The sequence below is a fragment of the Sarcophilus harrisii genome, chromosome 2 (assembly GCF_902635505.1).
Source record: "Sarcophilus harrisii chromosome 2, mSarHar1.11, whole genome shotgun sequence".
Taxonomy (NCBI): domain Eukaryota; kingdom Metazoa; phylum Chordata; class Mammalia; order Dasyuromorphia; family Dasyuridae; genus Sarcophilus; species Sarcophilus harrisii.
In genome coordinates this window covers 249820594-249840004 of record NC_045427.1, presented here as the reverse complement: position 1 = coordinate 249840004, position 19411 = coordinate 249820594, and the positions used below count along the sequence as shown (strand labels likewise).

The 19411-nt window shown below is 37.0% G+C and overlaps 5 non-coding genes across 5 annotated transcripts; 4 read left to right on the top strand and 1 right to left on the bottom strand.

Annotated features, from left to right (window-relative positions):
• The first annotated feature begins 1949 nt into the window (after positions 1-1949).
• On the top strand, positions 1950-2021 carry TRNAP-CGG. The gene has a single exon. It is a non-coding gene; the product is annotated as a tRNA-Pro (tRNA).
• An 876-nt stretch (positions 2022-2897) lies between these two features.
• On the top strand, positions 2898-2970 carry TRNAT-UGU. The gene has a single exon. It is a non-coding gene; the product is annotated as a tRNA-Thr (tRNA).
• Positions 2971-15991: 13021 nt separating this feature from the next.
• On the top strand, positions 15992-16081 carry TRNAY-GUA. Its single transcript is given in 2 exon segments — positions 15992-16028; positions 16046-16081. It is a non-coding gene; the product is annotated as a tRNA-Tyr (tRNA).
• Positions 16082-17194: 1113 nt separating this feature from the next.
• On the bottom strand, positions 17195-17284 carry TRNAY-GUA. The gene is given in 2 exon segments: positions 17195-17230; positions 17248-17284. It is a non-coding gene; the product is annotated as a tRNA-Tyr (tRNA).
• Positions 17285-18815: 1531 nt separating this feature from the next.
• On the top strand, positions 18816-18887 carry TRNAP-UGG. The gene has a single exon. It is a non-coding gene; the product is annotated as a tRNA-Pro (tRNA).
• Positions 18888-19411: the final 524 nt, after the last annotated feature.

Below are 19411 nucleotides of genomic sequence, written 5' to 3'. Positions count from 1 at the left end.
CATATGTTTTATTATTCATTTTTATATAGCTTTTTATTTACAATACAACACAAATGCATTTCATCATTGACCCTTGCAAAACCTGTTCCAACTTTTCCCCTCTTCCCCCCACCTCCTCCCCTAGATGGCAGGTAGACCAATACATGTTAAATATATTAAAGTATATGTTAAACACAATATATGTAAACATATCCATACTGTTATTTTGCTGCATAAGAAAAATCGGACTTGGAAATAAGGTAAAAATAACCTAAGAAGGAAAACAAAAATGCAAACGGACAAAAACTGAAGAAGTGGAAATGCTATGTTGTGGTCCACACTCATATCCCAAAGTTCTTTTGCTGGATGTAATTGGTTCTCTTCATTACTGAACAATTGGAACTGGTTTGAATCATCTCATTGTTGAAGAGAGCCACGCCCATCAGAATTGATCATCATATAGTATTGTTGTTGCTGTGTACAATGATCTCCTGGTTCTGCTCATTTCACTCAGCATCAGTTCATGTAAGTCTCTCCAGGCCTTTCTGAAATCATCCTGCTGATCATTTCTTATAAAACAATAATATTACATAACATTCATATGCCACAATTTATTCAGCCATTCTCCAATTGATGGACATCCATTCAATTTCCAGTTTCTAGCCACTACAAAAAGGGCTGCCACAAACATTTTTGCACATACGGGTCTTTTTCCCTTTTTAAAGCTCTCTTTGGGGTATAAGCCCAGTAGTAATACTGCAGGATCAAAGGGTATGCACAGTTTGATAACTTTTTGATCATAGTTCCAAATTGCTCTCCAGAATGGTTGGATCCTTTCACAATTCCACCAACAATATATCAGTGTTCCAGTTTTCCCACATCCCCTTCAACATTCGTCACTATCTTTTCCTGTCATCTTAGTCAATCTGAGAGGAAACACCAGTCATTTTCAATTCCTGATCAATCTCTTGAAAGTATGTCCAGAAAGTCATCTCCTGACTTGTGCTATAATCATTGGATTCCTCCAATAAAAAGGGCATTGTGTATGTAAAGATTCAAGCAATATATGATAGAAAAAAGTGGGTGGGGTATGTAATTTTAACTAGAAACAACATAACCAAATCCAATTCTAATAACCGTGGACTAATTAAAGACTTTACATTGAGCACATTGAACATCCATCAAGTTTACTGAACTCTAATAAAAACAAAAAAAACAAAACCCATGTTTTACCACGAGATGTGTTTTATCCCTCTCTCCCTTATTTGAAAGTTCCTAGGTCGAGATAATTTCTCACAGACGGACTTCCTTTAGGGAAATAGATGACGTTTAGCTATTTTCCTAAAGAGAATGGGTAGAATCTGCTCTATACTTTAGTTAGAGTCCAATATGTAATAATTGGTGGAGTTTTAGAGTTCATATAAGACAAATCCTGGAAGAGACAAGAGAAGGGTGCTGAATGCACTCAATAAATGCAAAAGTCTAGGTAGGCCCTGAGAAGCACAATCATAGCTTTGGCTGAATTTTGGTAGTTATACGAATATCACACACTCGAGAAAAGTATTGAGATCCTGAATCACATTTGTCTTTGTGTTGGACAAATCTGTCAGGTTCGGAAAGATGAATTAATCTGGCAAAAGGGTGCTCTTACCTGGATTTAATGGAGGCCATCTTTGCCTTCTCCTCTCCCCACAATTGTACTTCATGTCACACAGATGACTGTATTATTCTTTCTGTTATAATGCAGGAGTTGGTAAGAAAATAAAGGATCAAAATGTATAGAATAAAATGATGTAAATGAAGTGTAGATAATTGAAAGTGAAGGGACTGGAAGATTAAATCAGAGAGAAGAGCACTGAGAAATCTGGGGAAAAAAATATAATTCAAATCTATGCTAAATATACATTTAGAACTAACTCCTAAGAGAAGTACCTTAAATGAAATTCGAAAAGGGAGACTACTATGTAGCTGGCTCGTTGGTCTAGGGGTATGATTCTCGCTTCGGGTGCGAGAGGTCCCGGGTTCAAATCCCGGACGAGCCCAGGATTCCTTTATTATTTGTAACATCATTTATTCTTTCAACTTCTATATCAGAAAAGACAGATGACTACAATTAATTTCCTGTAGAACGATTGTTAGTAGCAAACAGTTTCACCTAACTCAAATTGCCAGCTTCAAAAATACTTTCCCTAACCGTGAAATTTGGACATTGGGCGAGACCTAATACTTGGAAGTTTTTTGTTTTTTTTTTTTAAACATCAAGACAATACCTGGCACTTAACAATGAGAAAATAATGTGTGTTGCCCCAGAAGCAAGTGGTAAGCGCTAGACCCACGACAATTAGGTTCACTTCTGTGAGGACATTGATGAATTGGAGAGAGGCCAGAGGGAAGACAATTTCGTATACGCAAGTACTTTGACATCACACCAGGATAGGATGCGTTTAAGTACTAAGAAACTTGGAAAAAGGGGAATTTGTTACGCATTTGCTATAAGCCAAGCGTTGTACTAAGCGCTTTAAAAAATAGCTTATTTAATCTCCATAACAACCATGTGAGGCACTATTTAGTATCTGAGAAAACGGAGGTTTTTCTACACCAAGTAAGGTCTGAAATCGGATTTGAATTTGTTTTTCCCAATTCCTGGCCCATCATGTTATGCTCTGCACTATCTAGTTACTTGAAGAAAAGAATTCTTTGGGAATTGATGCCTGTAAAATGCCACAATTGAAAATAAATTTCTTCTTTATCTCCAAGCCAAAGACTCAGTCAGGTTTTCCTTTTTCTCTCCATTTGAGACTTAAACATTTAACAAATTAGTAATTAGAAGAAAAAAAAACCCAAATAATTCATTTAGCTGGAAGACGAAAGGAAAGAGAGATGTCTTCTAGGCACAAATTAAAGACGCTACCGCACCTGGCTCCATAGCTCAGGGGTTAGAGCACTGGTCTTGTAAACCAGGGGTCGCGAGTTCAAATCTCGCTGGGGCCTAGGTTGAGAACATTTTTCAACTTCAGTTTGAAACCAACTTGTATCTTTCTTTTCAACTAGAGTATCCTGGTTATACATTATATCCTTCCCTACCACATTTAATTTAAGGTTCGTTGTCTGACTCGACAAGAGCGAAGTAACCAAATACAGAAACTGCCCTTGCCTTTACAAAGCGTACTCAGCAGAATTCCTTAAATCCGGTACACCACTACAAAAGCGCCCATGACAGGACGAAAGCGTCTTTTGCAAAAGAAATCGATAGTTTTTAATCGACCTAGTTAATCCCGGGAGGGATGCGGCTGTGGATTGCATACTCTGAGATACAGAAGGGCTCTAGAAGGGTTATCTCAGCTGGAGACACCGCTTCTGGAATGATGTCCCTCAGGAGCGGGCGCGAAAGAACAAGTTGTATGTATTCGCCCTTAGAATACAGAGATGAAACCCGTTTTGGTTTGAGGAGGGGTCGCCTCCGGATCTGGAGCAAGATGGGAAAGGATGCAGTCTTCAAACTCCGCCCCTCTCCAAGCCCCGGAAGAAGCTCCATGATCAAGCCACTTCCGTGTCTGCATTTAGTCTTTCCGATAATTATTTCACAAGTCGTAAATTAGGGGTAGAGATCATAGGGATAGCGAGCAAAAGGCAGAGGCTCCTTTTTCTTTTCTTTTTTCCTTCCTGCTCCTATTACTCTCCTCAAAGAACCCGTCTTTCCCTACGTTCCGAACAGCTCTCCAAAAATCTTACTCTTCCTACGCCAAGGACCCCCAAAAAGATGCTACGTAGTGCTGAGGGAGCTTGGTCTTATCTCTAAATAAAACCTTCGTAAAACTCTCCCACTTTCTGACATATGTTGTAGCGAGGGAGACGGGAGAGAACGCTTTTATTGGAAGATAGATTCTTATTTACCTAGAGATCCACAAAGTATTTAAAGTGTGACTGTTGCTAATTGTTTCAAAGAAGGAACGTAATCTGCAACATTCACGTATTTATTTTTATCTGTCCCCTTTAGCTTTCACATAAACTCCCAACCAATCACATTTGCTCCAGTAATAAATGGAAATGAAGTGGGGAGGTTTCTCAAAGAGAACATTGCTCCATCGCAACACATCCAGAAATCAAGAAAGAGGGAGGGGAGGGAAATTAAGGGCATAATTGGGTACAGGCTGGAGGAGAGAATACCGATTCTCTGGGAACACGAATTTAGGCTGGCAGAGGTTAGTGAAGAACCTGTCTGGCCAACAGAGAAATCTTTTAGAATCCTGGCTCTGAGATTTAAGTTATCTATTCCTCCTCCACGAAAATTGCATATATATTTCTGTCCAGAGCGCCTCCATTCAAACCATCATTCTTTGTAAACCTTGGATTCCTACTTTGGAACCATCTTGGGTACCAGACTGCTTTCCAGGCTATTCTCACAGCCTGCCACCGAGTGCTTGCCTTTCCTTTTTTTTTCCCACTCTATTTTTTTTTTTTTAAACTCTTCTGGGCTGGGACTATTTTCCTTATTTGTATTTGTATCCTTCTTTCACTGTCTATTTAACACAAAGCTTGTAAACTCTTAATAGAGCTCTATAATAATTTATAACAATACCTACCCTTTATATTGCAATTTGTCAGCAAAGTACACTGTAATGTTCTCTCCAAAATATAATGTTCTCTGTTGGTTTGGTTTCTTGGGGCCTCTGGAGGCAGCCTTCGTTTTAGTTCCGTGATCACCATAAGTACAGTCAGGTGTTAAAGTCCAAATCCTTTATTGTCTCTTTCTTGAGGCTCCATTAGCTTTCTTAGAGTCCTATCTCTCTCCTTGGTTCCTAGAGCTTGAGCTCCTGCCTCCTTCTTTGCCTTCTGAATCTCTCCGAACCCAAAGGTTTGTGCTTCAGCCTCCAGACACCACAAAGGTGGACAATGGAATGAATCTGTCTCAGCCTCTGATAGCTTCTAGTGTGCTTGTCTTTTCTGGCCCTGAAAGCTTCTAGCTTATATGCTCTACACTGAGTACAAACCAATCATTATATCACTAGGAAACCATTATTTGTTATAAGATTAAATCAATGCTAAACTAGATTTAACCATTGTCTCCTCAATTCCACTTAGTACCTTAGTACCATAACATCTCTTTGTAGGATTAAATCAATCATACTGAACATGTAATTAGATAACTATTGTCTCTATCAATTCCACTGACTTAGTACCTTGTAAGAATCCTTTGTTACAAGTTCATAGTTCTGGCCCATAACAATACACCATATTGTATCTAAAGATATGTTATTCTATTTTTTCTTCACAATCACCCTTGACGGTAAGTGATATTATTACCCCATTTTACAGAATAGAAAACTGAGCCTGAAAGATGTTAAATGATTTCTCCTGAGTCATAGTTATGATATAAGGATAGATTCACAGGTTTTGTTTTCCTCTAAAGTCAACAGTCTATTCATTAAAACATCTAGCTGTCCCAAATCAATTAATTAATCTATCCATCCATCCATCCATCCATCTATTATTTGTCTACTATCTACCTATGTATCTGTAATGTTCAGGTTAGCTTTCTCGAGGTCTTTTGGTTGGGCCTGGGTCTCACCAGGAAAATAGTCAGGAATAGAGTCTAGAGTCTTTATTGTCTCCTTCACAGTCAGTCTTTGTCTTTACAGTCTGTGTTTATCCCAATCTGACCCAGTCTTGATCTTAGTGGAGGAGTGCAGGAGGCAGGAGAGCCACCAGGAGGATGGTCAAAAATGGAATGTCCCATTTCCAGTCCTTCTCAGCCCTTAAATACCCTATTACAATTACATCATTACAACATACTAAATATGTGTTAACTAGAGAACCATTACATCACCATACTAAGTACTAAGTATATGTAAACTAGAGAACCATTATCTTATCAATTCCACTGAGTTAATAATTTGTTGTAAGTATCCTTGTTTCAATTATATTCTCCAGAGTTCTGTTCCTCTACATGTATCAATCTACCTTCTTCCAAATTTTTGTTAAAGGGAAGGGAAAACAGCATAGGACCTAGGACAAAACTTCCTTTGAGTTGAATCTACTTATTAATGACCAGTTTCAGGAAGCTTCATTCAGTACATCTTGATTCCACCTACTTGTACTATCTCTAGCCTAAGGCATCAAAAACTGTTCCCATTTTAGACCCTTTTTCTCTGGAGAAATGTTTATGTAACCTGGGTATATAAGTCAAACATTTACCGATAATAAATCATAAATAAGTTTGCAACCTCCATATTCAGTTATGAGGCCAATATAAAGTCTGGAACCACAGTTTAAGAAGCTCCTCTCTACCCTGCACATCTCCATCTTATATAGGGAGAAAACATAATGTACTTTTCTTGCACATAGTATTGCTTAATAAATGTTTGAATGTATAAGTAAATAACACATTTTCCTTTGCAATTAATTTTACATTCTCTTCATATATATTTCCCCATCTTTCTAATTCAACCATAGAATGAGGCTAGATTTGGATTTATAGGACCTGAGCATGAAGTCACAACTTCATCTCCTCAACAGCGACTCAATTTCTTCATATATAAAATGAATAAGGACATCCTCAATGATCTCTAATCTGCAGAATCTTTCGTCTCTATTTCTATGGTCTGATGACCTCTCTTTCTAATTTCTTATTAAAGCATCTTGAAATCTACCTATGACTTTCATAACTAATCTTTATTCCAACATAGTTTTTCACAAAAACAGGGTTAGAATTTCCTCTCCCCATTAAATGTGAAAAGTAGGATGATAACTGCTAGTCTCCTATTGGTGTCATTTGATGACTATCAGTGCAGAGACAAAGAAAGGCACATTTATTTCTGACAGACTTTAATATATGATTTTGCATTTGGCAAGGTTCTACAAGGGTGAATGTTGAAAACATTCTATTATCTATTATCATTTAAAATAATTTTAAAAATAAAAGCTTTTGTATTTGGGCCCTTACTGCCTTTGGTTGAGGGAAACACTCTATGGAGTAGCTTCTAGATGTGAAATCCATTCCAATCAAAGGCCTTTAACATCAAACTTTTATAAAGTTGTAGACAAAGCTGGCACCAAAAAGAGATTTTACCTACATAAAGAAGGAGAACAGTATAATTAAGACCAGTGAAATAAAAGTAAATTCTCAGGGTCTTCCTCTCTTGAATTAAATTTTTTATGAAAGCAAACTAAGCCAACTTTTGCCTCCATTCTTATTAGCCTTTAATTACTGAAGGGGCATTGTCTCAGACAAACTAAGATCTGGGAAAGATCCTAGCTTATAAAGGTCAAGTTACCCCACTGCATCCAAGTCATGTATTGTCATTTGCCACAGGATTCACTCAGATGGCTCTGGAAGAGAGGTGAGATTGATGACTTTGCACAATCCACTTTCACTTAAATACAATTCACTTGCAAGTCAAGATATCACCCTCCTGAAGTCATTGGTCCTCTTTAATAATGGAAGATGAATAACAAAAACAAAAAATAAAATAAAAATAATAATAAATAATAAGTTTGGTTTTGGTGGAAGATAGGGTTACAGAGAATTCTGTGCAATCTTAAAAACAGGTTGGTGTGTGTGTGTGTATGTGTGTAATACTCCAAATAAGGATTTATTAGCTTTAGCATATACACACCCTGAGAGATGGAAGTGGGGGAAAATGTCACACCAGTCAAATCACTTTTCATACACATATGTATGTATATATACATATATGCATGTACATATGTATAAATATACACACATATCTCATATGTATATTTTTTGTTTGAATATAGTTGTTTACATGTTGTCTCCCTTCAGACTGAAATCCTTTAGAGCAGAGATGATCTTTTGCCTTTCTCTGTATCCCCAGTGTTTAGCACAATGACTGATATATTACTTAATAAATGCTTATTGATTGACTAATAAGTTAAAAATGTATTGTCTTTTGGGGACACTATAGTGTGATGGATTTCTCAACATTTCTCTCTCTCCTTCCCTTATAGAATGAAACAGGATTGCCTTTTATGCTAGAGCAACTGAGTTTGTGGAAATCCTGTCAAAGTGCTCATTAAAAAAAAAAAAAAATACAAAACAAAACCTCAACAACTCTCTGTATCATCTCAAAAATTCCTATGCATGTCAAGAAATGATGTTATATTAATGTCAATATTTTTCTGTAATGAAATCAAATGCTGTCAACTCTCCCAATCACCACAATACCATCCTTTATAATTTTCTGTTTCTACAGTCTCACTGTACCCAATTGATACTTTATTCCATTTAATGTTGTAATGAGGAAAAAGTACTGGATTTGGAGTCCATATTCCTGCATCCAACTCCCAAGTCTACTACTTTAACCATTTTCTTCAAAAACTCAGTTTCCTCTCTGTGAAGGGAAGTGAATTTGTGGTTCTGCTCCTAATACCATGAAGACAAAAGAGCCATAGCACATACCCAGAATATTAGCCTATAGAATCAGTGCATCATATAGTACATGGTGTTTTCTTTAAGCATATGGCATGGACTAGAGCATTTTAAATCTATGAACATTTTAATCTCCCCAGATGACCTAACACAGACTATTATTATTATTGGACTGCTTCTCCCCTTCCCCCTATCCCCATCCCCACCCCCTTGTTTGTTCTTATTTTTGTTGCCGTGGAAGACTCCTGGATAATAGAGAGGAAAGGGACATATTTGGAAATGAAAGATGATATAAAAACAGGTATCATGTGTGAAGGGCCAGTACTGAATAAATCCATGTACAGGAAGGGTCCGGTTCAGGTATTACTTGAAATCTGCTCTCTCTGTAAGGGCGAACAATTCGAAACATTTGCTCACCACTTCCCTTAATGAGTGAAAGACATACTTCAGATAAATTTAGGATAATCTTGATGGAGAATGCATTTGACAGGAACAAATCATCATAACTATGCTATTTACAACTATTTGGACAAATACCTTGTTATTAATAACATTAATTTCAATTAATAACAATATTATTAATAATAAATGTTATTTACGACCTCGTTTTGATAGATGCCTTGTTATTGCTAGTAAAGTTGGAAATGAAATGTCGAAGAATGTTTTATACCTGGAATGTACATAGTGCCACCTGGAGGTAACTGGTTTTAATGCAACACTAACTTAAAAAGTATATAAACTCTGGCTCTCCGATTAATAACCGAAAAATAGCAAAACATATTTTTCCATCTGGGTCATGAAATATTCAATTTAGATTCACATTGTTGGTATTCACTGGACCTGAACTCCAATAACCATGTGGTCTGGCCAATGATATCCTAGTCTCAGGAGCATGGACAGGGGACTCAAGTGGCTGGCTGGTGAACCTTTTTCCAACAAGTATAATTGAGGATACTGCTTTTACTTATTTAGATAATTTTCCCTTAGTAATTTTTTCATTATTTAAGTCTTTTTACTTCAGAGTATGTACCCATAGTATAACATTTCCACTGTTTCCAGGCCATTTTAACTGTTTGTTTGTTTTTTTTTAATTGGTTGTTAGGTCCTTATACAGAGGGACTTTTTTGGGTCTGGCTTCATTAGAATGAGGAAACTAATCTGATGTGGGCCTCCAAAGCACAGAAGCTCTTGATTCTCTTTCATTCAGGCTGAGCCCTATGGACATTTAGCCCTGGTTTTGCCTCTGACTCTGTCCTGCTTGTTGTTTCTTGCCCCTAGGTAAAGGAGTATTGGTGCTGGCTTTGACTTTGTGAGCTTTAAAATGGAAAAGGAATGAGTCCACAGTGGTTCAGGAACTGGAGTCCATAACAGAGTTTATTGGTAGCTAAAATAAATGAGGGGTGACCTACAAGAATCAGCCATACAGTGAATTTGACTACAAACTAGAATGTTATTTTATTTAAATAAGAGAGCTATCATTAAGTGGTCCATGAATTTGGAAGTGAACTTTATGAGGCAAATAGTTTCTAATAAGCATTATAAATTTGAGGACAATTCACTTTTTTAAAGACTATGTTGGGGCAAGGGTATAGGAGACAGTATTTCTATAGTTTATGAAAAGGGTATTTAATGCTACTGTCCTTGCTATATCTTTTCAGTAAAAACCCCTTTTGTAAAAGCTAGTTAATGGTAATTAATAAAATAATACTTGGCCAATAATCAATGTCATAGATGATACTGAAAAGATATTAACTGGCATTGCTTAGATGATATTGAAGAGATAATTTAGTCATTGATACTGGGGGAACACATTGTAATGGTGGCTTCTATCAATAGCATTAAAAAGATATCTATATCCCTTCTAGGTACATGTACAACACTGAAGGAAAGATTTACTCTTATTCTGATTATGCAACTTGACAGAAAGAGTGACAATTAGGATAAGTGATCCCAGAGAATGTGTAGACTACACAAGATATCAATAAACTTTTAAAAATTTTTCATTAATTTATTAGTTTGCAAAATTTACTTTAATAAGATTTTCATTTCCATTTTTTTTCTCCCTTCCTTCCTTCCCAAGATAGCAATCTAGTTGATATGGGTTATATGTGTACAATCATATTAAACATATCTCTAAGTAGTCATCTTGTGAAAGAAGAATCCAAACAAAAGGGGAAAACAACAACAACAAAATGTAAAATAGCATGGTTCAATCTTCATTCAAACTCTAGAGTTCATTCTCTGGATATATGCAGCATTTTCCATCATATATAAATCTTTTGGAATTAGTATATGGCTGAGAAGAGCAAAAGCTTATCAAAGTTGTTTATCTGCATAATGTTGCTCATATGATGTATAATGTTCTCCTGGTTCTGCTTACTTCACTCAGCATCAATTCACACAAGTCTTTCTAGGTTTTTCAATAAAACTTAAAAAAAAAATAGCATGACCTCCTTGCTCCATGACAACAACAGTCTGTAAAAGGGTATGCTACAGTGGAAGTACCATATACTTTTAACTAACTTATTTCTTATAATAATAAATGAAGGGAATTGTCATAAGATGATATCATGATCTTTAAAGCACTGTGAACTGTAAGGCATTATTATGTGGTACTTTTGATTAAAAGTCCTCCCCTGAAAATTTGGACGTGAAGGAGGGAGACCATAATTGTTAGGGAATTAAATGAATTTTTAAATAAATGTGGAATACTTTATCTTTTTTTCATCTTTTTTTATTATAACTTTTAATTTACAAGATATATGCATGGGTAATTTTTCAGCATTGACAGTTTCAAAACCTTTTTTTTGTTCCAATTTTTCCCCTCCTTTCCCCCACCTCCCCCCAAGATGGCAGGTTGACCAATACATGTTAAATATGTTAAAGTATAAGTTAAATACAATATATGTATACATGTCCATACAGTTATCGTGCTGTACAAAAAGAATTGGACTTTGAAATAGTGTACAATTACCCTGTGAAGGAAATCAAAAATGCAGGTGGACAAAAATAGAAGGATTGGGAATTCTATGTAGTGGTTCATAGTCATCTCCCAAAGTTCTTTCACTGGGAGTAGCTGGTTCAATTCATTACTGCCCTATTGGAACTAATTTGGTTCATCTCATTGTCCATCAGAATTGATCATCATATAGTATTATGTTGAAGTATATAATGATATCCTAGTCCTGCTCATTTCACTCAGCATCACTTCATGTAAGTCACTCCAGGCCTTTCTGAAATCATCCTGCTGGTTATTTTTTACAGAACAATAATGGAATACTTTATCTTGACAAGATATAGGAGGGGACAGATATAGTTGCACTTGCCAATATTCTCTACTCCTGGAAAGACTGAGGCTGCTTAATTTTTTCATTTTTGACCTACAATGAGGCTGAATTCTTTCAGATTTTTACAGTAAATCTGATAAAAATAGAATGAGCTCTCAGAAGCAGAGGACCATCATAGTGCCCAAGGAGGGGTGAATAGAAAATAGGACATGCTAATGTTTCTGTGATAGTCTATATAAAAAAGATCTTGTATGTGGATATTGAACTTTTAGCCTGGAGAGATAGAAAAATACCAAGAGATGAGGGGCAGCTAGGTGGCTCAGTGGATAGAACACCACCCCTGAAGTCAGGAGGACCTGAATTCAAATTTGACCTCAAACTGATTTCAGATACTTAATGCTTCCTAGCTATGGGATCCTGGGCAAGTCACTTAACACCAATTGCCTACATATACACACACACAGATAATCTTTCGACATTAATCCTTGCAAAACCTTGTGCTCCAAAATTTTCTCTCCCCCTCTCCCCCATGGCAAGTAATCCAATATATGTTGAACATGTTTAAAATATATGTTAAATCCAATAATGTATACATATTTATGCAATTATTGTGCTCCACAAGAAAAATCAGATTAAAAAGGAAAAAAATGAGAAAGAAAACAAAATGCAAAGAAACAAAAAAGAGTGAAAATACTATGTTGTGATCCACACTCAGTTCCTAAAGTCCTCTATCTGGGTGTACATGGCTCTCTTCATCACAAGATCATTGGGATTGGCCTCAATCATCTCATTATTGAAAAGAGCCATGCCCATCAGAATTGATCTTCGTTGTTGCATTGTACAATGATTTCCTGGTTCTGCTCATTCCACTTAGCATCAGTTCATATAAGTCTTTCCAGGTCTCTCTGAAATCATCCTGCTGATCATTTCTTACAGAACAATAATATTCCATAACATTCATATATCATAACTTATTCAGCCATTCTCCAGTTGATGGACATTCACTCGGTTTCCAGTTTCTTGCCACTATGAAAAGGGCTGCCACAAATGTTTTTGCACATGTGGGTCCCTTTCCCTCCTTTAAAATCTCTTTGGGATATAAGCCCAGTAGAAACACTGCTGGATTAAAGCATATGCACATTTTGATAGCCCTTTGGGCACAGTTCCAAATTACTCTCCAGAATGGTTGGATCAGTTCACAACTCTACCAACAATGTATTAGTGTCCCACATCCCCTCAGACATTTGTCATTATCTTTTCCTGTCATCTTAATAAATATGAGAAGTGAGAATTAGATTTTTTTTTTGCTTTGTCATATGCTCTTTTATATCACTTTTTTTGGTCCTATCACTTAAAAAAAAAAAAGCAAAATAAATCACAACCCAAAGCAAATTTTCAAAAAAAATTCTCCATCCTACTTTGGTTTTAATCTGTCATTGTATCTCTCTCCTTTCCTCACTGCCAAACTTCTAGAAATAAGGCTCCATTCACTAACTCTACTTTTACGGGCTCTGTTCACTCTAAGTCATCAAAACCAATGACACTTTTCTGTTCTTGACTTCTTCATAGCACTTGACAATGTAGACCATTCCTTCTTTGAGACATTTTTAATTTGACTTCCCAAGTTCTGCATTCTCATGGATTACCTCTAAGAAAGAGTGACTCCTTTATTTGGCACTGTGCATTACCCAGAACCTTAGTATCCAGGTAAATAATAGTCAACAAACAAGAAATGAAATAAGCTCATGTATTCTCTATATTTTCAGTTAGTTGCAAAGATTGCAAAGATCTGCTAGAAAATAATTCATGAATTCTCATACTTTCAACAAAGATGCTCCTTTTCAAGTCAATAAGTATTCAAGTCAATAAGTATTTATTCATTATTTACTTTGTGTCAGGCACCATGCTAAGTGGTAAGGATGCAAAGAAAAGCAAAATCATCTCCTTCACTCAAGGAACTTGCAATCTAATAAGGGAGTAAATAACTATGTACCACACACACACACACACACACACACACACACACACACCTGATATTTTGGGGGTAATTTCAGAGGGAAGACACTAGCATTAAGTGAGAGGCAAAAAGACTTATAGAAAAAAAAAATTAGGATTTTAGCTGGGATTTGAAGAAAGACAGAGAAAGCCAGGGGGCAGAGCCAGGAAGAAAAAGCATTTGAAACCTAGGCCATAACCAGTGAAAATGCATTGAATGCCTGCAATGCTCTATCTTATTTCTACGCCCTGGCTTCCTTGACTTCCTTCAAGTCCCAGCAAAAATTTCATCTTTTTTAAGACACCTTTCCCAAGATTTCTGAATTATACTTTCTTTCCTCTGTTGATTATGTCCAATTAATCCTGTGTATACTTTGTATGTTTGTATTAGACTGAAAGCACCTTGAGAGCAGAAGCTGGCTTTCTTTGTCTCTACAATGCTTAGCACAATTCTTGGCATCTAATACATGGAGATTGAATGGCTATTGACTGACTGACTGGATGGATGAAGAACTGAAGTTTCTTATGGGAGGAACTACAAGGAAATCAGTGTTCCTGTATGGTAGACTACAAGGATAGTAGTAAATTTTAAGAAAACTGGAAAATTCAATTCAATAAATAGTTTGAACACCTTATGTTCCAGGTACTGTACTAAAAACTTGGAATGCAAAAAGAGGTAAAGAACAGTCCCTTCCCTCAAGTTGCTTACAAGCCAAAGGGATAATGCGAAAGGAAGAGGTTCTGAAGGACTTTAAAACACAAATTATTATCATAAATATTTGTAAAGATAGGAAAGGAGGTATATTGAAGGGCAGTTTTTAATGCCATTTTGGCCACAGGGTAGGGAGTAGGATAGGTATTATAATAAAGTTTGAGATACCCCTGTCCTCTCCACACACTTTGTTTTTTGCATCCTTCCCTCTTTAATAATCTGTAAAAAATAGATTCTTCAGTGTTGAATGTAGGACTCCAGTTGGGCTTTGAGTGAAGGACAGTACTAAAGGAAAAAAGGAATAACAATGGGAAAAAGCAAGAAGAAAATGGATATGGATAGTATTCCATTTTACAGAGTATATAAAGTGCACAAAGGGGAGTAGATTGAAAAGGTAAAATTGAATTTGATTCCAGAGGGCCTTCAATGCTAACGATAAGAGTTTATATATTCTTTTGTATTGGAAGGGTACAGTACCCTATGTAATCATCAAAGCAAAGAAACAAGTAGACAGGCTTTATATTAGGGGATGTTGTGCTTTGTTTTCAAAGAGGACCATGACATCAGGGAGGTGATGCCTTGAGATGTAAGTGAATTGAATTTAAGTGAGGGAGGGCTGTGCAAGGTCATCTGCCTCACTTTCCCCTCCAAAGCTGTCTGGGTCCAGTGGCCACATATAGATCAGGACGAGTGGACATTGCCCTGAGTGTAATGGGAGATCTTGGCCTTTTTCAGGTAAAGTGTTCAACAGATGTCAGTTTGACCGAGGCCACACCCATTGAATGATTACGGCTGAGAAGCAATTGAAGCAAAAAATCTCCTTTCACCTCGTCCAAAAAAAAAAAAAAAAAATCCAAACAAGCAAACAAACAAACAAACAAGAAGGGGAAGATCCTCTGGGTTTCTGGCTAAAGCAGAAATGATTGCTATTTACATTCAATCTAAGTGATTCGGGACCCAAACAGGATCAAATGGGACCACTGAACAAAACTTTGATGGCAGAAATGATTTTTAAAAATTACATATATGGCAATAGAGATGCATTTTGGGGAACAGAGTTTTCATTGAGGACCAGATTAGCAGAGATTGATTGAGCACTTGGTGAGTTTGTTGTATAATTGTGTGCAGGTTTAGGTTGGACAAGTTGGCTTTTGTGTTTCTTCCAATTATGAGATTCTATCTTTGTTTTTGAACTATTCTTCCCTTATGGCAAGACGCTAGGCGTTTATATTTTCTCCTTCTTTTAATGACAATTGTTGTTAAAGGTCATGGTCTCATCAATTTTAGATCTGCATATTTTATAGGAATCTGATCAAAAAGAAGATCATTTGTAGCTCTTACATAAAGCCTTTAGCAGTAGTAGGAAGCAACGCTTAGGGAGCTAGCAGAGGGCAAATCATTGAAAACTTCTAGTGAGATTTCTTTGCACTTGGGTAGGTATTTACTAATTGGTGGTAAATCAATATATTTTGAAGATCAAAATGCTAGTGTAATTATTCATGGTGAATATGATGAGCTATTGAAGTAGCCATTAAAGTATTCTTTAAAAAAAAATTGATATCTACAACTAGCCTTTCCAGACCTACTTATTTTATAAAGAAGATTATAGAAGAGGTAGGTATCATGTACCCTTCGATAGCTCAGTTGGTAGAGCGGAGGACTGTAGGTTGTATATCTGTAGTAATCCTTAGGTCGCTGGTTCGAATCCGGCTCGAAGGAGGTACTAACATTTTAGAAGACAATCTCCCAAGGATCCCTGTTTGTTTACAAATGGAATTTGATAAAAGTGTTTGTGTCCTGGCTTCCTAGGCAACTTTCCCCAAACTCGAAAGTTTGTTGTGTGAGATTTCCCACTGCTCTGGTAGGTCAATAATTCCCTAGGGAAGTGGTTTCACTTTGAACCTTCGGAATGATGGCAGGAAACAAACATTTCCTGCTTGATACTTTTTTCTTTTTAATTTAAAAAAAAAATTGTTTTGAACCTTCGGTAACACTACAATACTCAAGCAGAGAATAAAGTACTAAAACCTCAAACATTTCTTTTCTCTACATGGTCCCTCTCCCAAGGGGAGCTGTAACCACCCTGCTCCTCTTCTCCCTCAGCCCGCCTCCCCCCAATATTTTCCCTACTAATACTTTATTCTGAACTAAGAAATCTTGAAAGTGACTGCAAAAGCTTTCTAGTTCAACTTGGTATCTCATCAGGAATCTCCTCAAATAATTCTGATAGCCATACAACCTTCACTGGAAGACGGGCAATTTCTCATTTGGATAGCTCCACTCTTTCATTCTTGACTCTGACCTCTAAGGCCCAGCACATCAAGTCAAACCTTTTCATTTCCCTTTCATTCTTTCTTGCCCTCCTGTCCTACGGATGATGTCTATCTCTATTATCAACTCAGTATAATAGTTCTTAGTTACATAGATTTCAAGTTTACCAAAAGCGCAAAGCAGGAAGGACCTTGCTTTGGATTTAGGATACTTGGTTTCTGCCCTTACTATTATGACTTTAGGCAAGTCACGTCACCTCTCCGGGTCTGTTTTCCTTTGTAAAATGGTGAGCTTGGATTGGCCTCTGTCTCCGAGATTCTCTTTCCAAGTCTAAATGTCTTTTTCTTCATAGTAATTCTGTGACTAGTATAATGAAAATGTTAAATATTGTTCATATTCAGAAGATGAGGTCAAGAAGGCTAAGAAACGTAGGTTTTTTTGTGGCACGCGAATGACACAATCACTTCTGGTTTATGGGGTGAATAAAGCGTGTTAGAATACAAACACGAACTATCTCCCAGGAAATTATATACTATGTGCTTTCAACAAGAAAAGTGAACTTCCTTCGAGCCGGAATCGAACCAGCGACCTAAGGATTGCCTCAAGTTTACTTCCTACAGTCCTCCGCTCTACCAGCTGAGCTATCGAAGGGGTTGCTATGTGTTAATTTTGTGGTTGACTTTTCAGGATGAGATTACATAGTCTTGGCATTCATAACTTTTTGAATCAGATTCATATTTACATACCTTTTAAAGATGCATTCATTTAACAAAAAACTGAACGATTACACATAGAGTAAGGAACTGTGGGGCAATACAGTAGTAAATAAGATGATCGTCTCTCAAGGAGGATACAATATAGTAGAAGAGGTCAGTTATGCGAATTGCAGTAAGACAACTGCTTATGTGGTCAGTCTGATTTAGCCTAGAGAAAAAAAGAGTGGAGAGATTTATCTCCTCCTGTAAATATGTGACGGCATAGAAGACAATTAAACTTACTCTGCTTGCTTCCCAAAGATGAAAAAGGGACAATGGAGATTCGTATTAGGAGTAAAGCAGATTTCAGCTCAGTATAAGAAATAACTTCCCTAACATTGAGAGCTGTTCTAAGACCAGCTTACTACTTGAGAAAGTTGAGTTCCACATCCCTGGAGCTATTCAAGCAGAAGCTGGGCGACCATTTGTCAGGTATATTGTAGAATGGATCTTTGTATCAAGCAAGGGTATTGGACAAAATGATCTTAAATCCCTTCACACTCCAAGATTCAGTGAATCTTAAAAAAAAAAAAAAAAAAAAAAAAACACACACACACACACACACAAAAGAAATATAAAACACTATTTTAAAAGTTCCTAGTAGAATAAGATCACATTCTACTGAGGATCAAAGAGGGCTTCTGGGAAAAAGAGACATTTGAGTTTGTCTTGGAGAGATGTGCAGGATTTTGAGGAATAGAAATGGGTAGAATCAAATCACTTCTGATTGCAAAATATAGTATATGGTAAGGGAGTCACGAAATAGTTCATTTTGGTAGAGTTTCCCTCTCCTTCTCTCCCCAAATTCAATTAAAAGTTTATTGAACTACTATTATTTTCAAGGAAGTTTCCTTCTTCCCTAGAATTGTTCAATCTAAGGGCGACAATTCTGCTCAATCCTAAAGATTGATAAATACCCCTGGGAGCTTTTCTTTTGTCTAACTTTATCCTTTCTCAAAGAACGCACAAAAACGACTGTCCCCTATACCGTGGAGGAAAGGCTCAGTCCCTATTGCTTGCCGCTGTTCCCTGCCCAGTAATAGGATTTCTGGTTTTCATTCCCATTCATGACAGAAAGCACACAGAAGTCTCTAGTTAATTGGTCTCTGAACTCAACAGACTTCTTTCTGCTGCAAAATGTAAATGACACTATTCCTCCGCTTCTCTTCCATCTCTTATCTAAGTAGTAGTCATGGTCTCCTGACAGCTTTTGCAGAGAACAAAGTTAGAAGTAAAATCAATCAAAAAGTGTGGGTTTGGAAATGGGTCGGGAGGGGAAATAGGAAGGAAAGGAGTAAATGATGTCGTTGTAGAATAAATAATAGATGGTAAATAAGAAAAAAAATCCAATTATATAGTTCAAACCTGAAAAACACAATCCATTCTCACAAAACACAGAAAGAGTTCAATTAACTGGGAACATGTGTGGCTCGTTGGTCTAGGGGTATGATTCTCGCTTTGGGTGCGAGAGGTCCCGGGTTCAAATCCCGGACGAGCCCAGCTTTTTTTTTTCTTCCTAGTTTTGATGGGGTTTCTCTTTTGAAACGTATAAACAAAGTCTATCAAAACTTTTCTTAGGCTCCACTCTTCCCTGTTTAAAAGAGCAAAGGGAAAGCATTGGGAACCTCGTTACTAGAGTAAGCTTACTCTATTTCAACGTTTCAATTCCCGTCCGCCAGTCTCAAGCTTGCAAGCCAGCTGTGTCTTGCCGTTTGGAGTTATAACTCTTCCCCAACCCTGAATACAATATTTTCCATCCCTCTGTTGCCCCCTGGAGGTATTTCAGGAACAAGCTCTAGGACTCCGACTGCGGTTCCCATTTCGCTGATTTCTGGCTCTGAGGCCCAAAAAGCAACCCTCAGAGCCATACCAGCCGCTCCCATCCTGGGGCGAACAAGAATGCAGGAACAAGTTTCCTAGTGTTCGGTTGGGGAAAAGGGCGCATCCCCAGGCTGAAATTATAGTATTGATCTTAGTTCCCAACAAGTTTGTCAGAGGACTCCTGTGTTATATTGCCCTCTAA